The following is a 27,938-nucleotide window of genomic DNA, read 5'->3' on the forward strand; positions in this document are numbered from 1 at the left end:
CATGTCTTTTATAACTCAGTTATTACCTCTTGTACATATTTATGTTACTTCACTATAAAGTTACATGGATGAAGTATAATATACAATCTTGAAAGTCCGTGAACAGCAACTTTTAACAAAGTTTGTATATTATACAAAGAAGAAATAGTGGAAACTACACACAGGAGTTGTTATTCAAGTATTTGAGCCTCTCTGAGTATCTACTGAACTCATCTCCTGAAGTGAATATTCTATCAGGTCTTAATATTAGAACGTTGAAATATTCTCTTGCTCTCTTCACAAATAATGCTTTTCTTTTTAAGGACTCAGTGAGCCATAAAATAAATACTTGCAAATAATTCTGATCTGAGAAAATTTATTGACAGTTTTTATCATTGTTCACAACAGCACCTTATTTCATCTCCCATTAGATTCTCCTTGAGGAAATGTTTAAAATTAAGCATGAAGCATGCTCACAAAACTGTAAGCTCTCCAGTACTCGGGCTTACTGGGATTTCTAAACAATTTGCTGTAGATCTGTCTCACAGTTGCTTAGAGAAGTTCAGTGGAGCTCTATTGTGAGAAAGAAACAACCCTAAAAATAAGCATTCAAACAGCTTGGCATGTGGTCATTCTTAGCACAGTTAATTCAAATTTTGGTCTTACAAAGAAGCAAAGAGAACCCATGACTATCATAGGGAAAAAGGAAAGTTGGTGGGTCTCATAATTTAGAAATGAGAAGTCTTTGAATCATGACGAGGACGTGACCCAGAATCTTTCAAATTCCAAGCAGTGAGAACTCAGTTCTGAAAGATGTGTGAAAGCAAAGATTTAAGGTTTATACTCTGAAGAGGAGTTTTAAAGTCCTCTGACTGGGGGTGTTCTGCTGAAGTGTAGCGAGTTGAGAGAAAGAAAAAGCTCAGTTCAGTTTACAATTTTAAGTTTAAATATTCTCATTGTAGCCAGTTCCAAACTGCCCAAGTAAAGCTGCTAAATAGGCTCAAGATGAGACATGTCCAGTGGCTCTCATAAGCTAGTGAGAACCAACCCCAGAAAACAATTGTCATAACCTTTATGACACTTTTTCTATGGGTACCCAGGTCTATGAGAGCAAGCTGAAGCAGATAAAGGATGTCTTGTGCCTACAAATATGTAGTTCCATGCCTAAAATAACACATGTGCCAGCATAGGATAAGTTTCACATTTTCACACGGGATGTGGGTGAGGTTGGAGGATAGTGTGTGGGAGTTGGTTCTCTCCATCCACCATATTGGTTGGAAGTATTGAACTCAGGCCGTTAGGCTAGGCAGCAGGTAACTTTACCCACTGAGCCCTCCGGTCAACCCAACTTTCTCTTTTTAAATGACTGAGAGATCACAGGATCAAAAACTGATCTCTTTGAAACCGAGTACTACCACCTACTATATGCTTTGGCAAAAGTACTTTACCTAATTCTTTATTTTTTCTTGGTTATAAAATTTATAAATATTTGGTAGCCATACAGAGGTGATAAATACCTTTAGTCCAGCCCTTGGGAGGCAGAGGTAGTCAGATCTCTGAGTTCAAGGCCAGCCTAGTCTACAGATTAAGTTCCAGGATAGCCAGGGAAATACAGAAAAACTCTTCCTTGAAAAAATTTACAAATATTTGGAATGTAGAACATGTTTTTGAGATATACATTTTGGTTACTAATTAAACCTACTATATGAATTGCCTCACATGATTATTTGGATGGGAATATTTAAAACTAGCCATTATTAAATGCATAATACACTGTTATCTACTGCAATCCCCTTGCTGTATAATAAATAGGTCTATGGAACTTATTGCCATTGTCTCATGAGAATGCTGTATCCTTGGACAGACCACTTTAGTAGCCTAAAAGCCTGCCTCTTTTATCATTATTATACTGCTTCTTTGAGATCCACATCTTCAGGCATAATTCATTTATTGATAAGATTCCAAAATATTAGAACCATGAAGCCAACATTGTGGTGATTTAAAATGTAATAAAATATGAGCATAGCCTGCATATAAATAGACTATAGATCATTTTTGTTTTGGTTTCTATATTATTGCTTTCTTCCTGTCCTTTCTCCTCAGAAATTTGTAATGAGGTCAGAAGATGGTCCATAATTAGGAAGAGATTCCTATGAGTTCTGTCTTTTTACATGCATGCAGCCACCTTAATGATTCCATTATGTAGGAGGGACAGTTCTAGAGACATGCAGACACTTGGAAGATATGCCATACCAAAATTGGCTTTCCTTTCTGCTGAGAAAAGACAAAACATAACCCCTGTTCATAGAAGATGAAATTGACTAGTGATTTATTATATGAATTATCATTCATGGTGTTGAAACCTTTGGAAAGGAAGAATAAAAGGATAATAAATGTGCTTTCCTACAGTTGTGACTGCTGCCAATTAAAATTCTTAATTTATGACACAGCAAAAGTTGGAACCACTGATTCCCATGGACACCAAAGAACTATCCTTCATGTGGCGTATTTGGTGCCCTAGCAGCTTTCCTTACTAAAGCAAGAATGATGTCTTCAGGATTTTATTCCCCTAGTTCCACTGCTCCAGAGAAACACTGTCCTTTCTTATATACAAAATACAAGTTGGTCTGGGTAATTATTTCAAGTTTTCATTAAGAATAAACTAACCTAAGTGCTATGGAATGCATTATTTTGCATTGTTTTTCAGCTCCTCTTGCAGATAATCTCCTGGAATTTTAAACATTACAGAAAGGCATGATAAAGAAAAAGATAAATTTGTCAACAAACACTCATAATGAAAAAGAGGTCTTGACTGGAGTGACTAGGAGGAATAGCACCCCCCTCTATTTGTTTTTATTAAAATCACCAATGCACTCCAAACAATCATTAGCCTCTACCCTATTTTATCCCTGGGCAACTTTTGAGTATAACTTCCTGAAATGATTTCTTCAATTCTTTCTAATTAGTTTCTATGACAAAGCCCTCTCAATCTTTCTGACATTTAAACTCTTTTTCCCAGACTTTTTAGAATTTGATTTCATTCTCACTGTACTTGGAGACCAATGGGGTGTAGTAAAGCAAGAGAGTGGAGGAGCAATGGAGTCAGATGTGCTCAACCTAATGCTAGCGCTTTTCCCCCATCTGTCTTCTCCATGTCCAACTCTGTGTCTAGACTAGATTCACTTGTGATTCCAGTTTTCTCAGTGTAGAACTTCTTAGCAATCACATACTAAACAAAATCTTCCCAGAATCTCTGCAGATTTTACTTTTTTGCTGTGTTTCTATGGCTCTTATTTGTACATTTATGGTTGAATTTACTACAAGTACATATTGTTTGTGTGTAAAAATATCTTCTGTTTTCATTATGCCATGAGCTTTCGAATCTCAATGAATTTACCTAGGACCCTATGTGCTTAGTGAATAAAACAGACTCTTTAAAGAAAAATCAACAAATGCAGATTTAATCACTCAAATGAAATTTCAACAAATTCTGATTAATCCTTAGTAATATCTTGGTCCAGTCTCTAAGCTTCTTTGTGTTTTGTTTTGTTAAAGGACAATAATCTTAATGATAATTAACTTTATTTTTTAGTTATTTAATATTTTATTATATAAAGTAGAAATGTTTTTGATGGTCCAGCAGTAGTTTGTTTAGATTTTTGGATGAATCAAGGCTAAAAATAACTTTAAAAAAAAAAGAAAAAGAAAAAAAAGAATGTATTGGTTCTGAATTATCTTTTCATAAATCAGGGACAGGGATCCAGAACACTGGAAACGTAAAGTCAGGTTATGCCAAGTTACTTCTTTTGTGTGAGGATTAAAATAGAGAGAAATTAATTATCATACTGTGAAGCTGCCCTGTTGGGGAAATTTGGCCGTCATCTTTGTAATTCTGATTTCTCAGGAGCTCATAGAAACAGCTTAGTGTCTGCTTGGTGATGTGGAATTGAGCCTGCATGGCTCTACCTTTATTTTTAGCCTAGCCCATTGGAGCACAGCATAGAAACTTAGTCTAAAACAGTGGCTCCCTTAAGTTTTGTTTAATAATTTATCTTGAAATGGGAGATAATAATTTTTGCATCACCTTTCCACTTAAAATCTTAATCATTTTTGTTATGCAACAAAAGGAATTTGATTGCAAAATTATTTTGCAAATGTAAATGCATAAATAGACAAATTGGACATTCTCAGTCTGTTGTTTTATTGAACTTTCAAATACTCAAATGTGTGCATGCATGCATACACGTGTGTACACACACACACACACACACACACACACACACACACGGAATAGAATGAAGTGTGATAAGTTAAATCAAGAGCTCCTGGATTTTGACCTTTACCAATTCTGTTATTTCCCAACACATAAGAAAAACACCATCCTTGTTAATTATGTGGTCTCATATTTGAGTGCTCTCAAGGACATGGTTACTCTATTAAATGTGATTAACCATTTATCATTATTCAGTTAGGTCTTATATTCCTGAAAGCTGAGAAATATAATTCTGTATAGGGCACAATGACATAGTCACTAAAAAATACCTTTGATATTGACAGGAACTACTGACTAATTATAAACAAGACAGGAAACAATAGAAAATCTATGTGCTATAAAAATCAACTCTTCATTCTAACTGCATTTCAAAATTTCTACACACAAGGATTTGCATGTTAACTAGCAGAGCTTTATGAATCCCCAGTGATGTACCAGTTGAGAAGGCTTCACTTGCTGCGGTGCTGAGGATTCTGGTTATGAATGTGAACTATGCAATGCTTTTTGCAGCATTCTGAACACTGAAAAGCATTGTCTATAACAATGTGGTGAGAGTGTGTGGCGAGAGTCTGACTTGTCCTCTATGGCTAGCAATTTTTCTGGTGATGTTTGTCTCTGTGGCGTGCAGAAAGTTTAAAGATAAAAAGTTAAATAAAACAAAAGATAAGGTTCCCAATGTGTTTTAAGCAAGTGTCAAAATTCTTATCACTTCTGACTTTGCAAATTCTGCCTTGGTACTGTTGCTCTTGTTGCTGATGTATGCTAAATAAAGCACAGCTCTGTCAAATGCAGGAGAGTTGAGGGAAAGGTATTCATCGCCTGAGATGGAACTGTCAAGCGCGAACTCATCGGGACCTTCACAACTGGCACTCTACTTTTCTACAATTCCAGAAATTTGTCATTAAAGGGGATAAGAAGAGTTCTTGTAGTTTGTCCTCTGGAACCACTGCATATACTAGTTGCTGCCCATTTGAAGACAGACACTGGTGAAGAAGTCAAGCATCTCAATGAAATGAGTCACAGGCTGTGAAGAACTATACTTAATATATCTAGTAAAAACTTTGAGTATGGTTTTTTATTGATATTATCAATATCAGTAGACAGAGAGTTTGTGATAGGAGCAGTCAAAGTAGTTTTTCCTTCATAGCTATTGGTTTATCTTTCATGGTTTTAACCAACGCATCAAATTGTTGATGCGTTGGTTAAAACCATGAAAGATAAATTCATGAGGAAATGTGGTTGTACTGCATACTCACAACCTCTTTCTTGTCATTGTGCCATAAACAGAACTGTTCAGAGTAACAGTTTTTTCTATAGCATTGCATGTAGATGATAGAAGAAAGGGCAACAACCTTTTGTGAGAGGGAAATTTTCAGAAGAATAAATAGTAAATTGCTTTTTGTCATTTGTTTCCTTTTAGGGGAGGCCGAATTGAAATGGAATTGTACTGTGAACAGCTCACTAACTTCTCCCAAGATCAGGAAGTGAAGTGAGAATGAAAACCAACAGTTGAACCCATCACACCAAGGTAAGCATCCTTAGGACTAAAGCAAGGAGCTGAACCCATCACATCAAGGTAAGCATCCTTAGAACTAAAACAGGGAGTTGAACCCATCACACCAAGGTAAGCATCCTTAGAATAACCTAAGATTATTGAAAATGAAAAAAAATGCAATTGAGTGGATCAATAAACCAGAGCAAAGTGATGAGGGAGGGGTTAAAAGAGGTGTGAGTCCTGCTCACGGTGACAAACAGTGCTGTTCATTAATAGGTTCTATTAGAATAAAATAGCATAAATTGCATAGTTTATTCCAAGTCAAATATGAGTGACCAAATATTCAACTTACATTGAATGATACTTTCTACCATGGAAGATGTTCTGTGAACTTGTAAAAAAAAAATCACAGAACAAAACAAAGTCAAAATCAGTCACATCAGTGAGAGTGGCCAGTGGGCAGGCTGTTGCAAGATGGAGTCTTCTCTCTGTGTCTTGGAAGCTGTCTTTGACTGATTACCCTCTTAGTTATAGTCATCAGAGCTTAGAGATTGTCTGGACTTGGTATATTTCAGGAAGTTTACACAATATTCACAGGAATGTTAAACCAGACACAAAAGTTAAGATACAAGACTGTTAAAGACTAACGATGACCGAGTTCATTTTGAATCTCTACTTAGAACATTTCTTCTCTTTGTGGCCATGATGTTTGACTTATCCCAAGTTAATCAGTCTATAGGTCCTTTGATAGAAATGCAAGTAGCGGGAGATGAGGCTCGGAGATAAAAGGACTTTCTGAGGATGCAAAAACACTGAATTTTATCCCAAACACAGTCAAAAAAAATAAAAATAAACAAGTCCTTACATTTAAAGAATTACAATGTGACCTGAGAGATGGCTCAGCAGTTAAGAGTGCTTGATGCTCTGACTGAGGACAAGAATGTAGCTCACAACTGCCTGTAACTTCAGATCGAGTTTATCAGGCCTTCACCTCTGATACACTGCACACACACTTAAAAAATAAACCTTAGAAAAGGTTTTTAATAATACATTAAAATGTGCTTTACATAAGAATGGTGGCTCATATCTGCAATGCCAAGACTTGGGAGGTTAAGGGTTGAGGTCGGACCCTTAAAGTGAGTGCAGGTAAGCCTGAGCTACAGAGGGAGGCTTTGCCTCCAAATAAACAAAGGATGAAGATGTAGATGAGGCTCCTTCCAAGAAGAATAGGTTACTGTTCATCAAGGTCAGTAAACGTTAAAAGTGAGCAGAAACATGTCCGCTGGAACCTTCTAGAAGAAAACAAGTGAGAAACGTGAAATGGTGGCTATGCTTGTATTTAGGTGAGTGTACATAAAGAGTGTATTTCATGGTGTGCTTATAGAAGATGAAAAGTGACATAGCATACTATGTGAGGAAGCTAGTTTATAGAATTTTTGATTTAAGAGTTTCATCAATAATATAGAAAACATAGAAAATCTAGTTTGTCGTTATTTCAAAACATGATAGTTGGCCTTGATGGAATGGAAATTCAATTATAATGCATATCTTCACAAAACTTCTCAAAGTACTATGTTAAGCGCAATCATTGCATGTACAGTTCATAGTACATACTGCCCATGGTAAGAAGATAATCATAGCACATCTATGTGATCTGCAGTCAGTCCCAGTTACTTACATTGCCTGTGATTCTAAATGTTCATAAGAAGTCTAGTAGTATGGTACTTCCTTAGCCTGGGAAGACAAGTTAGGAGTCCTACTGCTCCTTCTCCGGTATCAAAACAGTTCTATTAGACCCCTGCTGGATGATGTTATTCAAATCAAATGAGCTTCTCAGTGTCTGTTGTATTTATTAGAAAATGGTGAAGATAATATTTACCTACCAAACCATACATGATTGTTTGGATTCATTGAGTATGTGCTTTGGGAAAAAAAATTATATATGTGTATATTGCTATTATTTACTTCATTGTTGCTATTTGAGACAAGATTTCACAATATAGCTCAGTATGTCACTTAGGCTGACCTGGGGGTTAGGAGTAGTGGTTTGTGCCACCACATCCAGATTTGTGCACATTTTTATTTTTAAAAAATTAGTGCTTTCTAATCTTAGGATCACAGATTATTACTTGGTTAAAGTAAATGTGTCACAAAACAAAACCAAAGTCATGAAACTCAGAAAGCAGATGCTAGCAAAGTCGGTGGGGGGGAAGGGGGAATGAATGGATGGGAGGTAAGTCTGGATGAAGGAAAGAGTAATTAGAATATATTATATATGCATTTAAAATCACCAAATAACAAAATTTTAATCAACAAAAGCAGTGCAACCTTAGAAATATCATGCCATGTATACATATGTTAACATATATCATTTAATGTAAACTCTCATTACAGTTAAATGATGTTTACCCAGCTGGATGGCCATATTGTGCTGTCTGTGACAAATATCCTCAACAGTTCCCATTATCACAGTTCTCTGTACCAGATTTGGAGAAGCCCAGTGGTCCTCATTCCATCTGAAATTGTTTAGACAGCTTTCTTTTCATAGTGGGTTGAGGCAGAAGATGCTGTTTCTGACTGATCTTTGTAGTCAACTTCTCAGCTCATCTCTGATGTGGGATTTCCCTCTGTATGCTGTGAATATCATTGGTTAAGTAATGGAACTGCTTGGGATTTATAGCACAGGTATAGGGGAACAGAACTAGGTGGGGAAAACTAAATGAAATGATGGGAGAAAGGAGGCAGAGTCTGAGAGAGAAGCAATGTAGCCCTGCCAGAGCCAGAAAGAACTTTACCCTGTAAGCACAGCCACTTAATAGAAATGGGCTAAATTAATATGTAAGCAGTAGCCAATAAGAAGCTAGAGCTAATGGGCCAAGTAGTGATTTAAATAATAAAGTTTCTGTGTGATTGTTTCGGGAGTATGGGCAGTGGCCTACTACTACACATCTCATTTCTGAAGACCTCTGCATGTTAGACACCTAAAGTTCATCTTCCACTCATTCCCTTATTCTCCACACTGAGCTTTTCCTAATTGGGCTTATGGTTATAAGTTAAAAATGGAGAAGTCCAGGAGACATATACTTCCAGCTCTTAATCTCCAGAACGTTCTGGATTTGAATATCAAGCTATGCAACTCCTTTTGTATGTCTGACCAATATAGAAAAACAGATATTACTAAACCAACTTCTCTGTCTGCCACCTCAACTCTTTACCTCTCAAATGTAAGCGCAATTTTTTTTATTGCCTGTTTCTCTGTTTTTTGGACTTCAGCCCATGAGTAAATCCTACTGGTGCTGTGCCAATGCGCATTCTTCATTGTCTTTATACAATATCTAATTGGATCACCAGCCCCTATTCCAGTTACATCTCATAAGACATACACCCTTCCTTGTAGAACACAACTCTCTAATAAATCAGATCTGTTTTTTAATCTAGCATCACTCTCTTGCTAGTAAGGAATTGTTTTTGTTTTATTTTCCAGAACCACACCTAGATCAGTGTAAATAAACACTGAAAACACTGAATAATATTGGGAGACAACTGAACATATAGCTTTCATAAGAGTCCTTGAGCAGAAACAGGGGTGGAATTTGTTGGGAGTCAGGACTGGCAACTGTGTGTGACCATCTGTGTCCTTGCTGAGGAAATGTATACAGGTGTGTTTTTGAAAACAGGTTCTTGTTTGTAAAGCATTCTTTGTCACTGTTTTTCACTACAAATAGTTTACTATGTTGATTCAAATAAGCCACTTTGCCTGTTGTCAACTAAAGTTAGCTGTATAGGAATAGACACTTTGGTCAGCAATATAAGGCAGTGCCTCTATTTTCTTTTTGAACTGTCTGTCTCTAACTACCCTTCTGAAATCTTATGCTTGGAAATAATTTTTTGCTTCCTCCCATAGTGGAACGATGATGTTCAGAACAATGACAGTGATAAGAAGAAGTATCATTGCGTGAATTTATTTCAAATTGTGTTACAGTGAGAGCTGATAAAAATTCGTCACAATAGTAGAAGGGTTGCCCTTCTGCATTGCCTCTTATTGTCCCTTACAACTCTTAGACAATAGCCATAATAAATGGACTCTCCAGTGTGATTTACTTGTCTCTCCAGGAATGTAGAATATCTTTCAGAACTTATAATACTGTTTGATATATTTAAATAAACTTGAATTGTAATTCTTAGAGAAGATCTGACTTCACAGACCATGAATTCATAGCCCACCTTATTCCAGGTCCTACAGTAAACTATTAACCAAACATAAGTGTGCAATAGTAATATTTGTGGCATCTCCCTAATGCATCTGATAGTTATTAAAATGCATCTCATTATTTCCAGATGAGATTTAATCTCATGAAGGTTGCTCCTCCTCTCATATTTTCTATGCTGTTGACAGCTCCTCCTTGTATCCATCTTTTCATGCTGAAAGAGTCACTCCTTAATGTCTACCTTGCTTCATGTCGTATATCAAATGAGTCACTGCAGGCTCCCTGCTCTGCATACGCAATGCCTCCGGCATCTGATCTTGCTTTAGCATCATAGCCTCATTTGCAGATTGAAGAGTTTTAACCGCAAAGAAGTACATTATCTTGCTTCTAACTGTATGTTCCTCTAGCATAAAAGCAGAGAAGGCTTAGTCCAGAGTCAGGTCCCAATGCCTTGTCTCTGAAAGGTGGTGGGAACTGGAAATGCTCACCTTGCTGCTGTATACTGGGCCACAGAGGAGCCACTTGTGGTAAGATATGCAGCCAAAACAGAATCGGTTTTGATGACAGGCAGGCTCCTCATTGCTTTGTTCCAGTGACATGATCCTGGGGAGTCACCTCTCTAGAACTAAGTGTTCATTGTATTTGACTTGAGGTGATAATTCAAATGGCATAGAGGGGTATGAAGACTAGATAAGGTCATATGCCCTAAAAGGTGCCAGCTTATCTGTGTGGATGCTCACCAGAATATAGTGGCCTTCTCATATTCTCTAACCACTTCTAGGCACCATCAAATGCAACTCGGAACTATGTATGTTCTCCTAGCCCTCTAGCATTACCATTGTGTGGGGCCTAGGAATTCCCTTATTTCTCAGACAGTACAGGGAAATCTGGATGAGGCTCTCTGCTTTGTCTTAGAGTATGTGTTTGTCTCTATGGTACTCCAGATCTTAATTCTCCAATACTGCAAACTGCTTTGCTTCGTTTCATTGTTATTTAACAAGCCCCCTTTGAGTTGTAACTAAAACTAAAGGTTTGTTTCTTACTTACCTTTCCCCTCTCTGCCCTCTCCTTCTGCAGTGAAATCAGCTATCACTATACATCGAGGTGATCAGTAGATAAACAGACAGGTAGATGACAGATGGGTGGACAGATGGACTATCAGAGAGATATAGCGACAGAGATACTTATCCATTCTCCTATATGCTTAATTAGTCATCTCATAATGTGCCCAATGCCCTGCATGGCCCGCCTCTTTTATTGGAATGCTTTTTCTTGCCTGCAATTCCAGTAACTTAGCCATATTTCTAAAAGAAGTCCTCTATAGAAACTGCAAAACTTGCCTTCCTCTCCGGAAGACTGTGTTTCCTGACATAGTAATCCCAGTGAATACTGATATGTCTCTATAAGCATGTACTTGTCTTTGTACATCTGTCTTAGTATCTGCCACATAAATTCTCTGAATGGGTAACAGTGAGCTTTTAAAGGTCCATAAGTAAGTAATAAATCATGGATGGTGTCATCGTTATCCTTTTTGCCCTTCACTATTTTTCTTTTTTTAGACAGTCACATTCTTATCTGAACTGTCTTTGTCACACTGTTGTTCCTTCATATTCTGTATCATGAACAAATTTAATTTTTATGCAAGCACTATCTTCACATAATGCTGAACACCAAGACTAGAAAACCTGGATGAATACTAAAGTATATACTCTCATTTACATGAAAATCTCATTCTGTAATTGATATTTCATGCTGAAAAATTTCAAGTTCCTTGTAGAAAGGAAGACCTTAGATAAATTAATCATATTTTGCCAGCTTATTGAATAAATAAACCAGAAAGCAATCAATTATAATGTGAACAGCTTTCAAAATAAACATTTACAATCCCTCCCCAATATTTTTGTTATCTCAAGTTGGTGACCAAATTAAATAAATAAATAAATGAACATGAATAGGTGCTGCTATGACAGCCCAAGGGACTTCTTACACAGAAAAGTATGGGGAATCTAAGCATATTTCACATCTACTGATATGTGGTACTTAGCTTTGGTACAACCAGGCAAAAGGCTTTCCCAGTGCCTTCTACTCCTAACACAACGACTCAGCTACTGCAAACAACACAGCATCTGTTTCTCTGAGATAAAGTCAGAGACAGCTCAGAAGTTGGAGGCTAGCTAACTGGTTTCCGGGGTGGGTCTATAGAAGAGTGGCAATTGCTATGGTTCCATCCGGGAAAAGGACACTACGTGACTGTTTTCCTCCCTGGTTCATAATGTGCTTTTCTTATTCACAACATCAGAGCAGCCTCATAGCTTGCATCCATCTCTCAATAATCTGGTGGTGTGGAATATGTCTCTTCACTCTCTGTCTTATATATAACTTTTCAGACCCCAAGCTTGTTTAGAAAAGAAAAAAAAGTACTGACAAAGTAGGGGACTTGTCCTTCCTGACAGGTTGAACTGGAAGAGTTATTCAGGTTCTATTAGCTAAGCATAAAAATATATTACTATCATGCCCTGGGAAGATAAGAGTATTTTTAGCTTCTTCCCATTACTTTCAAAGAAGAATTTTCTAACAGATTCAGATTAAAGATAAATACAACTCTTAATTATCTATAACAATGAAGAATAGAAAATTAGGATCTACAGATGACCCAAAATTCTATTTTAGGAACATCCTAAACATTTGCTCTGAATGTCCATTTTAGCTTTGCTGAGAGTGGAGAATGAATTTGAGTTCTTTCTGCGATTTGTATTTACATTAACTCGTCCCTTAATGATTGCCAGTGAAGCAAACACTAAGCAGCAAGTAGCCGGAAGTGTTTAACAAAAAACCAGACACTTCAGTCATCTGCAAGTAAATCTTCATTTGGGTTTTACCGTAGTCATAGCCCCTTCAAAACAGGATGAATACAAAGAGTTTTCTGTATTCTCTGACTGGGTCCACAATAAAAGCAAGAAAACATTGCATATCTTTGTCAGCCCTACTTCACATTTGACATTATCAATAAACCATATTCGTAAAATAGTGATATTTGAAAGACAAATTTAAGGGTTTGGGGAGATGACTCGGTGGATAAAATGCTGGCACTATAAATATGAAACCTAAGCTGAGAGGCCCAGACTCCTGTGTGAAAGGCCAAGTGTGGCAGCACCTGTCAATAATCCCAGGACAAGGAGGCAGCAGAAGGAGGATCCCGGGAAGAGGTGAACTCACGACCTAGCCAGGCTAGCCAATCAGTGAACTCCAGCTTCAATGAGAGAGACCCTGTCACAAAAAACAACAATAGCAAAATTAATGGTGCTAATGATGATGAGGATGGTGATGATGAGGATGGTGATGATGATGATAATGTAGGAGTGATAGAGGAAGCCACCTGACATCGACCTGAGAGTGAAAAGGGACCAGAAAAGGACAATGCAGTCACTATGATAAGGATACTTTACCTGTACAAACATACCATAATGAAGCCCATTCTTTAGAATCAATATGTGCTAACAAAACTTCAGAAACTAAAGACCATTCTGAATACTAGGTCAGAGCAAATATTTCTTCTGCTTTCTGTTATCTTCCAACTGCTGTGGCTGGGACCCACGACTGGGAACCGTTTCAGTGTTGTTTCTTTGAGGGCTCAGCAGCCACAGCCGTTCCAGTTGTCCGGGAGCAATCAGATATGTGGATTTGAGCCTCTTGTTTAGAATTCTTAAGCTGAAAGGGGAACCATTCGTCTTTGTCTGCAATCTTCTTTCCCGGCCCCATGTCGGTCGGTAATTTCACTACTGTTTCTGCTACCAGAGCATGATTCCTTAGTGGGTTGTTTTCAGTCAAGGCGCATAGGCCAGGGACTCCAGCGTCCCTGAAGTGCTTGGAGTGTTCCAAACTGAAACTAGAAAAACAAAATCTTTAACTGTTGTCCTCGGGAAGCAATTTTACAAGAGCAGTCCCTGAGCCTGCCATATCAAAATAACCTAATCTAGTTGTTCCAAACACGGAGTTCTTAGCCTTGCTCCAGGCCTTCTGAGTTTCAGTTTCCAAGCTGAAACTAGGAAAACGGTATTTCAGCAAGCAACTCAGTGCCTCCTACTTATTATAAAGCATTTTAAAAATAGCATCGTTCTTGCATTTTTAAGTAATTGATACTCAGATACTGATTCTTAACTTTGTACTCCGAAGAAAGCATGCATTTCCATTTCAATGAATAAGTTTAGAATGAATATTTTTGTGTTTAATTTTTATTACAGATAAAGTTATTTCATCCTATCTTCTAACTTTACAAATTGGCTGACTTACTTGGGAGCATTGCCTTGTTTTGAATATGCCAAGAAATTGCTCTAAAAACTAAAATGAATTCATTTATTTTTGCAGAGTTCCTGGTAGCCATGTTCCTCATTTATTTCAGGAGGTGCAGTTCTAAAACATGTAAATCCATGCTCTAGCTGACACATCCACATGGTCTGTATGAGGATTCAACTGTAGACTTAAAATTGCATCTGCTATAGCTAGGCATGGTGACTTTAATCCCAGCACTTGGGAGGCAGAGGCAGAAGGGTCTCTGTAGCTCTGAGGCCATCTGCTCTACAGAGTGAGTTCCAGAACAGTCAGGGATGTTTCACAGAGAAACCGTGTCTTGGAAAAAAAAAAAAAATGCATCTGTAGCCAGGTGTGGTGACACACATCTTTACTCCTAGTACCCAGGAGGCAAAGGCAGCTGGATGTCTGAGTTCTAGGTTCTAGGACAACCTGATCTACATAATGAGTTTTAGGACAGCCAGTGGAAATAATGAGACCTTGTCTCAAAAAAAAAAAAAAAAAAAAAAAGCAAAGTATCTGTAGATAACATATCATTCTTTAGGCAACGGTATATAACAACTATTTACAAAGCACTTACAAGTAACATAAAGATGATTAGGAGGGTATGAGTGGGTTATAGACAAATATAATTACATAAAAGACTGGCATATCCAACAATTTTGATATCTAGAGGAGTATTGGAATTGATCCTCTACATTTGCAATGGGACAGCTGCATTTGAGTTTAAAACCCAACTTGGGATTCATCTAAAATGTGACTATCTATTCAGAATTGTGAAATGTCCTGAGTGTCTATTTTACATAAATGTACGCTTACATACCAGGTTATGCTCAAGCGGTATGTAAGTGTACTATCTCCAGCAGAGGGCAGCAACGACTGAGAAGCATTGGAAAGAAGCTAAAGCCTCAGGCCCCTGGCTCAAGCTTCCCATGGAACTACATTAACAATACAAATTCAAAGATAAAGTAACCCAGACTCTCAAGACGGCCATTACAGAGAAAATAAGTCCAAACTGTAGGGCTTCTCTAAATTCTTTAGCACTGGCTGTTCTTACGAAGCCAGTCCTGGCCACAACACAATGGAGTATGATGCCTTCATGAATAAGAGGGTTCATCTGAGCCCCTGCTTATGCAGGTATACATGGGAGCTAGTAATGGCTTCCTAACACAGCTTCTAATATTATGAAGGTACATCAGAGTAAGAGAGTCAGGCTCATAAAGACAATCTTTTACCTGTTTGCAGATTTGATAGTGATACATAAAATCATGTATGTATGTGTGACGTGAAAGAAAAAGTAAAATGGGGACAGAGGGAACTCAAGAGAGGGAAGAAGAGATAGGGGATAGCAAGAAACATGGTCAACGTGTATTATGTATTTGTGTGTAAGCACTGGTATGAAAGCCAGTACTGTGTACAATGCCAATTAAAAATAAATAAATATTCAAAAGGATTAAACATCAAAGTTCTCAATATAAGATCTTAGAAATGTAGGAATGATCAGTGTTCACCCTTCCAGGACTGAGCCAAGCAGTGTTATTCCTATCATAAAAGATTAATACCGTGTTTAAATTGAACCATTAGGGGCTGGAGAGATGGCTCAGTGGTTAAGAGCATTGCCTGCTCTTCCAAAGGTCCTGAGTTCAATTCCCAGCAACCACATGGGGGCTCACAACCATCTGTAATGAGGTCTGGTGTCCTCTTCTGTTCTGTAGGCAGAATATTGTATACATAATAATAAAATAAATAAATATTAAAAAAATTGAACCATTAGATGTAGTCACTTTGTCTTGAGAGTAAGACTTGGCCAGAGCACCACTAGCTAGCCTGTTGCACCCCGGTTCTGCATCTTACAGAAATAGAAACAATACTCCAGACATTGTCAGAGTCTCACATCTCTTGTCGTGTTGCCTAGACAAAGGATCCTGGCTTGATAATATTATGACCCAAACACTAAACTCACACCAAATACACACAGAAATTTCTTAGAATCTATGGTATTCCTAGAGGTCATTACAGAGGTCATCCCAGGAATACTAATGGTACTCCAGTAGTACTTTTCTAAAATAGTAAAGGCAGTAGCCACAATTCCAGTCACTCTAAAAGCAAGGCTTCCTGACACATTCCCTGCAGAAAAATATACTGACCACTTTGTCAGGTTTTTAAGCCCAATGATCAGCTTCCATGGAGGGGAGTGTGACTCTGGGCAGCCAATTCACTGCTTGAGGAGAGACGTCACTAACCATTCACTGCTAACCTGGAACTAAGATTGAAAATAAACCTCAAGTAATCAGATTTCCAGTTGCAAGCTTAGATTTTCCTCAATGAAACTGTGCTTATTTTTAATTTGAAGATGAGCTTTCTGCATTTGCATTTTGCCTTTTGAGTTACATAATAGTGGATCCTAGTAAATAGTGATCTCCCAGAAGATTTGATTTTCCTGCACCTTGAATCAACCTCAATTATTTAGAGAGCAATTTATTTTCTCCAAGAGGTTTGCTTTTTATAATACTAAAACTTTGTCATTTGTTGTAAATAATAGAAGTTAAAAAAATAGAAGCAATTTTTTAAAGTGAACAAACAGAATCCTTTAATATTTTAAGTTTAATTTGTTTGCAACTTATTAAGGACTGCCATTTAAAAGGATGCCGACATCTCCTACCAAATTGTCACTCCAAGTTCTCTTGGTGATATGCCTATCCCAAAAAAAAGACAACAACCAGTACAGAAGGAATCTCTCAACTTCTAGATACATCCCTGAGAAAACAATTTTATTATGTACATCAATTCTACCCTATACTTTCTACAACTAAAGGCCAAATGGCCACAACTAGGTTCAGGAAAAGAATGGAACAAATAAAGCCTTCAAGCTCATTTGGCCTTTTTTATTTATTTATTTATTTATTTATTTATTTATTTATTTATTTTGGTTTTGTTTTTATGCTTGTTTTCTTGTTTTACATCCTAACTGCAGTTGCTCCTTTCCCCTCCCTCCTCTTCTCCCATTCCCTATCCCTGCTCCTCTCTGCCCTCCCACTTCAATCCACTCCTCCTCTGTTTCTGTTCAGAAAGGAGCAGGCCTTCCATGGCTGTCAACAGAGCATGTCATATCAAGTTGTAGTAAGACTCAGCACCTCTCCTTGCTTTAAAGCTGGGCAAGGCAATCTAGTATGAGGAATAGGGTCCCAAGAGTTAGCAGTAACATCAGGGACAGTCCATGCTTCCATTGTTAAGAGTCCCACAAATAGGCTAAGCTGCACAACTGTCACATATATGTAAAGGGCCTAGGTCAGTCCCATGCAGACTCCCTGGTATTTCAGTATCTACTCTTTCCTATCCCCAATTCTGTATTTATTAGTCAATTATGCCAATTTTTAAGGGTTTGTTGACTGGTTGGTTGGTTGGGTTTTTTTGAGACAATATCTCTCTACATAACCCTGACTGTTCTAGAACTCACTGTGTAAACCAGGCTAACCCAAATTCATAGATATTCACCTGCCTCTGCTACCCAAATGTTGAGATTAAAGGCATTCACCGCCTTGCCCAACTTAACTCTCAGGTTGTTAATGCAGCATCACTACAATGTAACAATTTTTACTACATGAAAGTCATCCCAAATCAGAGTTACATGTGACTATGTTTCTTTTGTAATTAAAAAAAAACATTTTCCAAGTGTAAAAATATTTATGAAGAATTCATCATGACATGGATTCCTTAGCATAGATCACAATTCTATAGCAATTCCATAGCTGGATATTCACTTCCTGTAGTATTAAACAGCAACAGCATTTTAGTTAAATTTCAAACAATCAGTCAAACTGTCTTGTGTTAAGAAAGAAGGAAATAAATTTGACATTGATAACTGAACAAGTCAAGAGTTTCAGAGTCTGTGGCTGGGAAGACGGAAGGTTCAGAGAGTATGGGAGAGGGCAGGAGAGAGGAGTAAGTATAACTATAATCACAGCACATTGAATATCTTAGGAAATGGTCAAAAATAAATCAAATTTAAAAAGGGTTTCAGAATCTCACACAACGTCAGTCTTTTATCTCTGCTTCTTCAGCTGCGTGATCAAACCTTCATTATCTTTGTGGAAATAATGCAAGTCCCAGCAAGTCAGCCTTTCATAACATCCCCCACCACACCACAGCAGGGAGCCAGCCTTTCTTGACATCCCCCACCAAATTGTACCCCTGGTTCCCTTTGGACTCTAGTTTACCAGTGAGAGAAAAAACTTCTTCTCCAGCAGAGAACACAAAAACCCTGCAGCTGGGCATCATAGGATCTACAGGGTTGGTCAGCCCGGGCAGTGTTTCCCACCCAGAAGCCCGGAGCGAAAGGCCAGTCTTCGGGAAAGAGGAAACTGAACTGTACACAGTGAAAGACAGTGAGTTGGCCTCTGAAATTTACCAATAGAAAAGATGACTCTAAAAGGATCAAAACCCATCTAGATAACGTATTTTTAGATTATTTTTCTTATAAAAAATTGTTATATGTTGCATGACAGTTTCCTAAAATTTGTCTTTTATTTTCCTTTGGAAATGTTACATATCTTTCAATTAAGCAATACTCAGCTTATTTTTTTATTAAATTACACAGAATAAATTCATCTCTGCAACTTAAAGTAGATTAAATATTATTTTATCACATTATCATTATCGCTATTAGAAAATAATTTTATCTCTAAAACATAAGTGACTTTTCATTTCTATTTGAGTATTAATATTTTTATAAAATTTATTTTGCCTGTGTGAATGCTGTCTGGAAATACTTTTTGAAATTATTGAACATTTTCTTGAGACAGTAAGAAGGATATTTTCCTTAGATCTCAGGATTCAAACTTCAAAAAAGTTTCCCTCAGCAATGAATGAAGTGATGTTCCTTGCCAAAAGAATTAGTAAAGAAAATATTATGTATATACATAATGAAGTATTTTTCTTTCCAAAGGAATGAAGAATGAAATTATCTTCAGAGAAATGAATACAACGGGGGATAATCATATTAATTTAATCAATTCATTCTTAGAAAGACAGATATCACATGTTGTATGCCATAGATTTTATTTTTAAGATTATATTTTAATTGCAACATTTCTCCCTTTCCTTTCCTCCCTCCAAGCCCTCCATTTACTCTTCCCTGCTCTTCTTAAGATTCATAGCCTCTCTTTTTAACAGTTGTTATTGTATACACATATGTATTTGTATGTATATTTATATTCCCAAATGTAACCTGTTGAGTACACAGTGTTACTTGTATATGTGTTTTCAAGACTGACCATTTGACACAGGACAACCAACTGGTATGCTCTTCCCTGTAGAAGGTTATCTCTCTAGCTCCCAACTTTTCTCAGTTGCCTATAGTTCTTGGTGTGGAATTGAGGACTCAGACTTTGCCTCACGCAGTTTGGCATGTTTGCTGGTGTCCTTGTTCAGTTCATGTTTGGGCAATTATGTTGGTGGGATGCTACAAGGACAACCAATCTCTCAGCAAAGTCCCTGATTCTCTAGCTCTTACAACTAGATTTTATAAAGTACATAAAATTACATACGTGCACAGATCAAAAAGTCAAAAAAGAATTATCTAAGGGATCAAAGCGGGGATATGAGAGGTAAGAAAAGGGAAGAAGCAGAGCATGGAGAGCGAAAATGAGTGATATATAATACACTCATGAAAATGGCTTTATGTGATCCACTTTAATAAAATAAAAGAAGAAAATGATCTTTGGTGATGTAATTCCTGAAATCAACCTCTCGATTCAGGGAAAACAGCTAGTTTGCTAGAATAAACGACAGAGCAAGAGGTTCTAATCAAAACACCATCTCTCTGGTATTTTTTCTCCCTGGGTGGCAGCCCCCTCAGTCACCACAATACTTCAGTCTTCCACATATCACCCTTTGGCCTTCAGTCTCCACCTCCAGACATTTTCTCTGCTACTGAAAGCTATTCTTGCTTTAATGCTTTAATAAGAATAAACAGAGTAAATAACACAAGACATAAACTTTGAGATTGACTTTTTATTTATTTTTTTTACCCAGTGAATACCTGTAAGAGCATCAAGTTATTGTTTATGCCAATGCTTTGATCTCTTTGCTGTTAGGTGACTTTTTTCTAGTTGAATTGCTGTACCTTTACATTTTTAGAATATTCAGTGGTGGACTGTGATGAACTATACACACACCTTATAAAAATGACAGGCAAAAACAGATGTTTGTCTAACTTCTTTTTTGTTTACTTTGTAGTGTTTTTTGCCTTTTTTCAAGACAGGTCTTCTCTGTGTAACAGTACCTAGGTCAGTCGCTTATAGGCTCCCTGATCTCTGTGATCCTATAAGTCCTAGTCAATTGATCCTATGGGGCATGTTCTTCATGGTGTCCCTGACCCTTCTGGTTCTCCCCATCCTTCTCCCGCTAGAGAGACGGCTCAGCAGTTAGGAATACTGGTTGTCTGTTTAGAGAGGACCTGGCTTAAACTCACAGCACCCACATGGAACCTTACAACCATCTGTAACTCCAATTCTAGGGGATCAGACACCCTTACACAGACATATATGCAAGAAAACACCAAGACACATAAAATTTTATTTATTTTAGGTTTTTTTGTTTTTTTGAGACAGAATCCACTGGATTAATTTTATTTCTTCCCTTTTACATTTCTAATTTTTTATTTGTTACTAGAATATACAATATATGGGAGTTTATCGAACATTAAAGACTTTTATGGATGAAAACTATAATATGAGATTTCTAATTTGGGTTTATTTGGTGTCTTTAAGTGACAGAATAGGTACCAAAAAAACTACCTTAAAATGGAATTTACTGGAGAGTTTCATGTGGTGAAAGACATAGATTATTTGTTAATACTGATGTTCTCTTTCAAAGTTTAAAACAAAAAATTCATGGGGCATTGCAAATTAATACAAAGGGCCTCCCTTGTACACCTTGGCGACCTCCCCTGACAGCTGTGTAGTATGAAGCAATGATTCAGTAGCAGAAGAAGAAAACGATCCTCATTCATGTGCTTGCTCAGTTCTGCCATTTTTTCAGCTGTGTGGATGTATATGACCACTGCACATGAGGCACAGAGCTATTGCATCATTATGAGCCTCCCTCGAGAAAATGAAGACTCTGAATGTCAGCAGTTCAACCTCCTAAAGTAATGATTTACATAAATGCATTCAATGCACTGGACTGGCTTCTGAAACATCACTTTGGTTATAACAGAATTTGATACATCTAGGATTTCATTTTAATAAAGTAGCTTCCAGGGGAGACAATAAAGTAATAGGCAACTACTGTTATTAAAGTCACAGAAGTCATAATAAAATATTACCATGTATGTGATCATTCTAAATTTTCTGTTTTAAAATGGTATCCAAACTATGAATGAAAAATCAAGAGACTGAAAATCTCTGTAGGTTATATATTTAGAAATGTCTTAAAACTTTTTCTTAATAAAATGACATTTTGGTATTTAACCTCTAGTATGTATGGAATACTTCTTCGGGGTAAATGGATTTTTTTCTCTGCCAAAGATCCAAGTCGAGCAGTCCTTGGACTAAAATAGTCCATTCTCAGCATATAACACAGACACAGACTTAGAAGGCTGTTTTCCAGATGCCGTGGCTGTGTCTTAACAAAGCCTTATGCTGATCAGAGTTCTCAAGTTTAGACACACTTTCATGATCTCCACCTCCTAAGCAGGGCTGAAACACTTCATTATGCAAGTTGGTCTATATAATGAAACCCGTGTAGGTTTGAGTACTGGGAATGATGTTAGAAGTATCCTTATGCTATGCTACACATGGTAGCATACTCCATTAATTTAACATTTGGAGTACAGAGGAAGGTAGATCTCTGAGTTTGAAGCTAACCTGGCCTACATAAGAGTTCCAGGCTAGTCAGGCTATATAGTGAGACCCTGTTTCAAAACAAAAAGAAAAATAACTTGTAAACCTTTTTATGGTGTCAGTCATATACCTTAAAGCTACTTTGGGCTTCTTAAGAAACACTGATATATTTAGGTGGATTCTGTTTGATATGTTTTTAATTAATATTACATATTTTGAATCCTAGCATAGTACATGTGACTATGTGTGATCTCCCTGAGTATATTTTACAGAATTTCTGGTGTTTATATTTTCATATCATCTTACAATATCTTGAGACAAAAGTATAATAGATATCTTGCCCTACAAATTATGGTCCTTCCCCATCCAGACTTGCTTTGTATTTATACATGTTTCTTAAGTAATTGCTACTGTAGTGAATATATTTTCTCAGATTTTAAGGTATTTTATATGTTATTTCTGCTTTAAAATACTATTTTTAAATAGCAATGGGATATATACTCTCTTCAGTAAATATTATATTGACAGTTTCACTCAGAAAATATACTATTGTGGCTGCATCCTCAGAAACATGTTTATCTACCAAAATGCTAGCATGTAGCTAAAATAGGCACCTGATTTATTGGGCATTTTTAAATGGAGGGATTAGTGTGTGCTAACTTTCTTCTAGATAAGGTTTAAGCAGTAATTGAGGTCCTCCATTCTGGAGGTGACATTCCCCAGGGTAGTGGACAGTAAGCAGATACTGTATATTTAAATGGTCTGAAGACAGAAGACAGGGAATACAAACCTTACAATATTATGGTTATAATAAATGGCATAAAGAAGCCTCGAAAACGGCAAGTGACTTTCCCAAGGCACTCGGTTAAAGGACCACATCATCAGCTTTCAAATTGTTTTTTGAATTGTAGATACAATGTTGCTTGCACAACTCAGTACGAGATTTTCACACTAGAACTGGAAGATACTGTTTGTCAGCATCAAAAACTCCTCTTGGACATAACGTTTATGAACATGATATTGACTTGACTCGAATCCTTTAATGATAATAATTGTATCTTAATTACATAATAAAATGTATGACTTTTGAAAGATAATTCCATTGTTTCCTGGCTCAAGTGTAATTTTAAAATGATTGTGTAGGAAGTTCTGTCATCATGAAAGGTCACTTTAATACCAATAGTTCTGCTATTTGTTTTAAATAAAATTAAAATGACTTATTAGTTGTTATATTCAAAAATTTCAATTTTCCAACTAAATGTTGTTATTCTTCTTTTAAGCAGATAGGGGAAAAACTAGGATTAAAAATAGCACAAAGTTTAAACACAAAATAGAGAAAAATAAGAATATGAAATTGATAAGACAAAATATAAGCAATCGTTTATTTGTAAAATATTTAAAGTGTCATTCAAAAAATTAATGAAATTAAAGTTCATATATTAGTGAACTAGATTTTTGACTTAACCTTTAAAATTAACAATTACTGATGTCTCTTTGCGGTCCAAGAAAGGGTTCTTCATCTCAACCAATTAGAAGGCAAGAAAGAATCATTACTGGAAATCTTCAGGAGTCCTGTTAGGAATTCCCATTGATATTTGGGAATCAGAGCTTTTAGAAGTCTTAGTATCATTACTTTAAAAATATAAATAAATAAATAAAAGTGACAGGAATGCTGTAAAGGTCAGGCACACTAAAGTGAGCAGTCATAAGGAGGAGACACACTGAGATGTGCAGACATATGGAGGGAAGGGGAGCTTTGGAAGAGAAAGGATGCCCAGAGCACTAGAGAAAGCCTGCTTGACTCTAGCTAGCATTCAAAAGAAAATGATGGTAGAGCAAAGGGGAGGAAGGAATCATCACTCAGAAGGGCAGGGCAGGAAGCCTGTGTTGAACCTCACGGCAGATCATAGAGACTGCACTAGGGAGGAGTTCTGGGGGGGAACCACACATTATGTTAGGGTGACTCTGCTTTCCTGGAGGTGATTGGACCCTTACCCGGGTCCTTGACTTACATCCCTTAGATGATCCCACTTACTCATAATGTGATCTATTTTGTATACTTTTCGATCCTGATCATGGTTGATGATAATTTGTGTAGTTCATTTAGACATATTTTTTACTTTCTGTCCATAACATCTGTCCATTGGTGAAATAGGATGTTGGAGTTGCAAACGTTATTATACTAGAGTTTTGCCTTTTTGTTAGCACTAACAATCCTTGTTTCATACGTTTGATCCTTTCTCTGCTTTTTCTGAAAACTTTGCAATATGAACATTTGCTTGCTTATACATCAGTCTCAAATGCTTTCTTAATTCTTTTTAAGTTTTCAATCTCTTCAAGATAAAACCTTGCTGTCTTTTTTTTACATATATAGTAGATTAAATCTTTGTGCACTCTGAAATCTGAAAAACAGTTATATTCCATAGGTCTCTTGATCAATCTTACAGCACAAATGATCTATTTTTTATAAAGTACTATTTGTTAAAGAAATCTCCTCTTAGTAATTTTATTATGTATATTCACTTCATAGTGGCTAGACATGTATATGTTTTAGGTGCTTTAAAGAACAAAAGCTTAAACCTTTTCATCCAAATTGCAATTTCCTTCAAAAATGCATTATTTAACTATTCATATTTTTATATCCTTCATTGATCTAATTTTCCATAGTATGGCATGATTTGAACAATATTCTAATAATGTCTCTTTTCTTAGACATATTTGTTAATGTTATATGTACCTTAATTTCTACTTTTAAAAGTCACATTTGAAATTTATTCTTCATTTCTAAAGATTTCTCTCCACTCATTCTAACTTTTATCTTTACTGGTTATTTGTCTTAGTGATTTCCAGATATCCAATCCTTCTTTAATTTTCCTTTTCAAACATTGAAAACATGGCTTTATCGCTCTTCTGGGTACAATTATCAATTTTATTTTTTGTTTGTTTTCAACTTTGATTTTCCCTTATTTTGATGTCAAGGGTTGCATATCTCATTAATTTCACTTTGATCTAAGTAATCTTCAATAGCAACTCTTAAATTCTAAGTAATAAAGATTTGAAAAAGAATCTTCATATATGTTTTTATTTGTATTCAGAAAAATAAAAATTAATTTGAAAAAATCAGATACATCATGTGTCCTGGGATCATCTTTCTTCTGGAATTCTAACCATTAAATTAAATTAGCCAATGATTCCACTACTTAACTTACAATTCAACCATCAACTGATTTTCTCACAAAGTGTGTGTGTGTGTGTGTGTGTGTGTGTGTGTCTTTGTTCAGTCAGACTCTCTAAACTCATCTGTACCTTTCTCCTCCATTCCCCACCACTTTTCTGTAATATGTTGTTACATTTTCTCAGATATTCAGCAGGCTTCTCTTCAACCTGCTAGAGTTCCTTAGCACTGATATTCCACATGAATGAATGACATGCCAGTCAGTTGCTGTCCAGCACTACATCAGCAGTCCAGCAGTCAACTTGAGTTGCTCACCCGCATCTAGACATGGCTGTGTTTTCTTCAGTGAGCTCGCCCAGTCTTAGGCACAGAAGTCACAGCATAGCATTGTAGTAAGGAGGCCGCTAGTTGGTTGATTCCCCACTGCTTAGCCCTGAAATAATCACACAGAAAGTATATTATTTAAATCACTGCTTGGCCTATTAGCTCTAGCTTCTTTTAGGCTAACTCTTACACCTTAATTTACCCCATTTCATTATTCTGTGTATCGCTACAGGACTGTGGCTTACCAGGTAAAGGTCCCAGCATTTGTCTCCAGCAGGGGCTGCATGGCTTCTCTCTGATGCCACCCTTCTTACTCCCAGCATTCAGTTAAGTTTTCCATGCCTAGCTCTGTTCCCCTATAGCTCTGTTAAAGGCCCAAAGCAGTTCCTTTATTAACCAATGATATTCATAGCATTCAGAAGAGAGTCCCACATCATGACTCTCTGAGCAAGCAAAAACTTGCATGTCAGATTATTTCTTTCCTTAAACATTGTTCTTCTTTTCGGTGATACGGATGAATCAAGCACTTCCTAGAATCACTCTGATAAGATCTGTACTCCATAAACACCCAAGACTTCCTCCAGAAGAAGCAAATGACCCACTATACACCGTCAGAGTCCGAGATTCCGAAAAGAGATTGAATCTGTTTTGTTAGTCAGAGTGGAAGAAGACTGAGTACATTAGGCTCCCATATTTCCAAAGCCATCTTTTTCAACCATTTGGTCAATTACAATTAAAACACAGTGGCATTTTTAAAATTAGGAATGGGGGATATCACATATACAAAGGATGTTTCTGTATTCGGTATTCAGTTTTGCTAGAAACCTACAACTGCTTCAAAAGTAAATTTCATCTGCTTTAAAAATGAGAAATGGAGAAGTATATTTGAGCATGATTTAAAACTGAGGACAGCCTATAATTAATTGATCTGTATAACACAGATTTATATCTGTCCTTTGGGACATACACAAAACTGCTTTTGGCAAAGAATTTCTTCAGGTACCTACTGAGAAGACAAATCTCAAATCAATTGCTAATATTAAATCAAAAGACACATTTTGAAAATAAATATTAACAATATGCAACGTGCCAGTTTTTCACTAAATTTGTGCAAAGTAAGTATTTGTATTTAGTCAAGTGTTATATGGTAGAAATAGATTCAGCCTCCATCTCTTCCCCCCAAGTATAGAATAGAAGCCCCATAAACTGCTCTTGCGGAATTAAGTCTGTATGTCTCCACAGAAGCACATACCCTGCAAAGGTCTCAGAAAAAAGTCCTGGTGCTACTGTGGCAGTTTCCATGAATTCTGGTAGAGATACAATCTGGGTTACCCTGTGTCTCTCCACACTCGTTAACATTTATAGCTTACACTATTTTTCATGATATTGCCCTATTGGGAACTATTTTTGTGAAATGAAGCTATTATTTCCCCCATGCTAACTCTTATTTCCTGAATAGAACAATTAATATTAGTCACACAGGAGAAAAGAGGAGAAAATTGTGAATTATCAGTTTAAAAGACAAAACAGCAAGTCACTTGACAAAGGGTCAAATTAAAATGTTTTCCAGTAAAGGGAGAAAAGCCCAGGAAAAGTTTTCTGATTATAAAAAAGCATGGATACAAATGACTAAGTAACTCTAATTCTTATAAATCCTGACTATGGTGGATAGGATAAGTATGGTTTTTAAAATTAACAAAAACAGGTTATTACATATAATAGCTATCCTCTAAAAGAAAGTATAATCCCATGCTTGTTTTTGTTGTTGTTTTGTTTTGTTTTTCATTATAATAGTTAGACCAGAAACAGAGAAGTAAGAAATCATTGCCAAAAAGGTATATTTATATCTTTTAAATGACCATGATCTCTATTCTATACAAAGATAGAATCCCTTAAAGCCTTCCAGAATGTTAAACAGAGTATGAATTTGATACGGAATTCTGGAGTTGAGTGTTTTACAGAGTTTGTGGTAAATCTTGACTCTGTGCATACTAAGCTTTGTCAGACGCTTGCCCTCAACTCTGCCGTCTCTGGAATGTGTCACTCAGGGTTTCCTCGCAGGCAAAGCCTTGCCTTATTTGCCAGTGACTTCTGGATGGTACCCTCAAAGCCTAGTATATCATTTGAATTAGAAATCTACCTATCAAGTGGTGACTTAGCATCTTTAGTGGATCACTCAAGACAAAGTATTCTTCTGGGGCTGGAAAGATGGTTCAACAGTTTAAGAGCACTTCCTGCCTTTCCAGGGGACATGAGTCCAGTTCCCAGAACGCATGTTTGATGGCTCCCAGCCACTTGTAACTGCAGTTTTGGTGGTTCTGATGCTCTTCTG

General features: G+C 36.7%; 1 protein-coding gene across 1 annotated transcript in view; it reads left to right on the forward strand.

The window, feature by feature from the left end:
- Positions 1 to 27,938, forward strand: part of Htr1f (5-hydroxytryptamine receptor 1F) — a 130,354-nt gene that overhangs the window by 12,303 nt on the left and 90,113 nt on the right. The window contains exon 2 of the mRNA XM_085685672.2: positions 5,673 to 5,780. The gene's annotated coding sequence lies outside the window, so the exon portion shown is untranslated. The remainder of the gene's footprint in view (positions 1 to 5,672; positions 5,781 to 27,938) is intronic.

This window comes from Myodes glareolus, chromosome 2 (genome assembly GCF_982192425.1).
Source record: "Myodes glareolus chromosome 2, mMyoGla1.1, whole genome shotgun sequence".
In the NCBI taxonomy this organism is placed as follows: Eukaryota; Metazoa; Chordata; class Mammalia; order Rodentia; family Cricetidae; genus Myodes; species Myodes glareolus.